Source organism: Gossypium hirsutum, chromosome D03 (genome assembly GCF_007990345.1).
Source record: "Gossypium hirsutum isolate 1008001.06 chromosome D03, Gossypium_hirsutum_v2.1, whole genome shotgun sequence".
NCBI lineage: Eukaryota > Viridiplantae > Streptophyta > Magnoliopsida > Malvales > Malvaceae > Gossypium > Gossypium hirsutum.
The window spans coordinates 48,970,876-48,975,152 of record NC_053439.1 but is presented as its reverse complement, the minus strand read 5'-3'; the positions used below and the strand labels follow the sequence as shown (position 1 = coordinate 48,975,152).

The 4,277-nt window shown below is 37.3% G+C and overlaps 1 pseudogene; it reads right to left on the bottom strand.

Annotated features, from left to right (window-relative positions):
* Positions 1-4,030, bottom strand: LOC121203445 (uncharacterized; annotated as a pseudogene).
* Between the last annotated feature and the right edge of the window lie 247 nt (positions 4,031-4,277).

The window sequence follows — 4,277 nt, the reverse complement described above, 5'->3', positions numbered from 1 at the left end:
TTTTTTTATTTTAAAAATTAAAATTTAATTAGTAAATAATATCTCATACAAATCTTATCTTACCTCCCAATATATTTAGGGGAAAAAAATTTATGTAAACCCAAATTAGACATTCTAACCCGAGCAAATTTAATTTCTCGACCATTAAACAAGTGTACTTCAACCCTAATTTTTCCTTTGCTTCTTCACCATCTAAACCCTAAAAAAATGCATTTTACAGCCTTGGGAAACAAGAAACCGCAATAAAACAAAGAAAAATTGCAACCATGTATTTCATTATATACCCCTTTCCATTTTGGCCTAAATGAAATCTGGATAAATTTCGTAATGTAGTGTTGGAGAACCTGCGATCAATTGAGCTCCCACCGAACAGTTTCTGTATTTTGCCGGTTTACGTTATTAGGATCCGTCCGAGGCGAATTAACAGCTCTAGGGGATTGGACCGGAGCTCGAGTTATCACTTGTGGACTATGCTGTTGCTGCTCTAACCTAGCCCGCTGCCATCTTCTTCTACATCGTTGGATCTCAACGATGATGGAACTCCCACTCATTGTGACACCAAACCCGGAAAACGTTGCGAGGAGAATTGATAGTATTGCTTGTACCTTCACCTGCATGCCGCAGAACATTATGAATGAAATGGCTTTACGAATCAACCATGTTTAGAATGTCCCATTTTGGGTGCAAGAAGGAAGCTTAGAGCCAAGAGTATGCGGTCTAATCACCATTGCATTGAACCCGAAGCTTAACTCATTTCATTCATGCAGCCACCCATAAAAGGTGACATTCCGGAAACCATTTCATTGATATTCCGGAAAGAGGAATGTCCTTTAATACAAGATAGGCACTTACCTGCGAATAAAATATATGAGCAAAGATGACCACCAAAACAAATTGAATCGATGCGTAAATCCAGACAAATCTTCGTGTAGCTGAATACAAAGATTCGAGTAGCTTTAAGTCAGAAAATCTTAAGAGAACAGTGTACCGGAATTTCTTATCAACTTTTGAACTTCCTATAAAATTCAGAGTTTTGACAGTCAATGGTATACCCACGTTTCCCAGCCTAGTCTACTATGGCTTCCTGATTGACCTCAAGTGTCAGCATTGTGTGCAAGCATGTATGTGTGTTAAGTTAGAATCTAACTTCTAACCTACAAAATACAACGGTGAAACATGAAATGAGAGTGTTATAAACAAAAACTTAGACCAATTGGCGGTGATCATATTCTGTTTCGGGTGGCCGGACACAAAAACATGTTAACCGGACATTGGCAATAGTAACTTATAGCTCAAGTATGTTTGCGAGCCTACCCATTGTTGATGAAGTCATGGATGAAAGGAGGCCTATCACACAGGCGAATGGAAGAGATATAGCAATTGCACCTATGCCCATTTTAACAATCTGCAGGCGAACGAATAATATATCGACAGTAAAAAGTAGTGAAACTGGGGAAATATACAAATGAGAAACTGCTTATCCTACCAGAAGCTGCTCAAGGAAACAAAAATATGAAAGCATGCTGAGGAAAACAAGAATAGGGACCTCATGCCAAACCCTGCAAACATCTAACTGAAATTGTTACTTTCCTCTTTGTCACTTATTGAGCTCACGATAAAGAAGAATAAGAAAATATAGAAATACACTGCAACAATGGAACAGGCGAGGGACGAAGCAAATTCGTAAAACACCCTTCCTCGTTTCAAAATTTACGATGAAGAAGTGCATAACATACTAGATGTGATATAATTCATGTGTATTGCATCTCTTTACCAGCACCGAAAATAACTTCCAACGAATGATCCAATCAATGGTCGAGACATATGTACTAGAGTCTAGAGGTATATGTATATATATAAGGCCATCGATGAGGAGAAAAGCTAATGAGTCGGTAACAAATTGATTATTTACCTGTATCCAGGAATAGCAGCTCCAACATTTTGAGGTCGAGTACTTTGGATTCGTAGAAGAGTGACGGGTAGGTTCTGGACCTACACACATCACAGTTCTTGTTCCCTTTGATGGTAAACCATTTCACAGCACAGTCTTTGTGGGCCAAAGCGAGTTCGCCTCTGCAGCTGCATTCCATCTTAAGCGTTTCACCTCCTTCACATAGTTCAACCAGACAAATTCGGCAAACTGCCTCTTCTTCGGGTATGTCCTCACCATCAAGATCACTGTTTTCTGAATAATGAGATGCTGTTAAGACATCAGCTGGTACGATAGTTACGAGTAAAGTAAAACCTATCGTACTAATAGAATGATGACCGGAGGCAAGTTTGCAAACTTGAACTTATGTATACATATGCTTAAATGCATAGACAAAGATGAAGAGATACCAGCATCAGGTCCCACCGAAGCATTCGAGTTTATTTCTCCATCCTTTACTCGTGGAATTGAGGGAACCACACGAAAAAATGAATCCATTCTCCTTAAGTTTCCTTCTTTGCGGTTGAGAGGAAGTGAAAGTGAGCGAGAAAACTGCCACATGCTTCCCTTTCTCTGCAAGGAAAAGTTCTACTTCACATTAATACCTGCAGTTTCATACGCTATTCATTCAACATAAATCATGACAAAATATCACAAAACTTGCATTAGAAACACTTAGGCTTCCAGTGATTGCAGACTCTGAGTTCAAATGTGCAATACGAGTTACAGGCATCGAGGATGTCCTTTTCATCTGAGGAGTAAATATCTTTGTAAGCGACAATGTACTTGCAATGACAGGTTTCTCCCTTTGTGAACTAGAAGAAGATTCGGGTTCAAAGTTTGCGGCCTTTTCGATGTCTGAGTTAGGATTTCTATGCTTAAAGCTTACTTTTGGTAAAAGACTCTTCAAGGACGACTTGCCTCTCGACGAGGAAGGACCCGAGGATCCCGTAATTCTCGCATCGGACGGACTAGGTGTCAAGAAAAAATTCACTCTCCTGGGAGTCAAACTAGGTGTTGGGGGAATCTTTATTGCCACGGATTCTTGAAAGGGTTCTTCCAAAGTTCTTGAGGGTATCTCTAGAACGAGACCGCTTCTCCTTCGATTATGAACACAAGCTGTTTCCTCGGTTATTTCTAATGAATCTTCAACCTGAAAAACAAATCATCATCATGCAAGGAAACATAAAAAGAAGACTGCACTTGATAGTAACTATAAGACCAGCTAACCTTATTTCTTTAAAGTGCATCAATCAAAAGAAATTTCTTACAAGAAAGAAGCTCTAATATACATACATACATACATACATACATATATACATACATACATACACACACACAAAAGTACAGCAGATTCTAATTCAAGAAGGGGTTCGAGGAATCCTCTGGCTGCAATTGGCATATAGACTAGCTCTGAGTTTCGATCAGTTCCAGATCCGGGTTAGTCTCACATTCGGGTTGTTGACATTTATGGTCAAATGTGTCAGGTTCAAATTCAGGTTACTACACTCATATCCGACATACAGATATAGAAATATGAACTCCAAGAATTTCTGGAAAGAACTTAGAAAGCTTAAACCCGAGTCCAAGTAACATAAGTTGCACAATGATCAACCCCAAGAAGAAAATGAAATTCAAAAATGAAAAGAACAAAAGAAAAAAAATCAAACCATAACTGAAGTTGGCCATGAAAATTTCTCTGCAAGGTCTCAAAAAAACCTTTGGAATGAAAGTATGAAACTAAATTCAGAAACAGTAGCTATCAACCAAAACACTAAAAAAGAAAATGGAACGTAGATTATAATAGAAGATTCAAAGGTGAAACAAAGAAGCTGGAAAATACCTGTTTAAGGCTATGTTCCTCCTCCATTGCTTTCTCTTCTGACCCAATCTTTTTCATCAACAAAATCAAAGAAATATCCCAGAGAGCTCAAAAGATATACAGAGAGAGAGGTGAGGGATCCACTTGAATAGTTATACACTGTATCATAATTTTCTGCCATTAATATTTTTAAAAATAATTATATTTACCAGTTTCATAAATTTTCGAATTAATTTAATATTACATTTTTATAGAATATTTATCGATAATTAATCTTTCTCGTGAAATCTAAAAAACTTCATTCACACACACATATATATATATATATATGTAAGTGAAGAATAAAATATGGCCTACTTATATTGACACTCTTCTTGCCAAACTACGGTCCACAGCATCAGTAGATGTTTTAACTTATTCATTTTAGCTTTTTGTTATTCGTAACAATCCAAAAAGTTAAATTTTAGGTTAAAATGTATTGTTAGTCCCTGTCTTTTGATAAAGTTTGAAATTTAGTCCCTATAT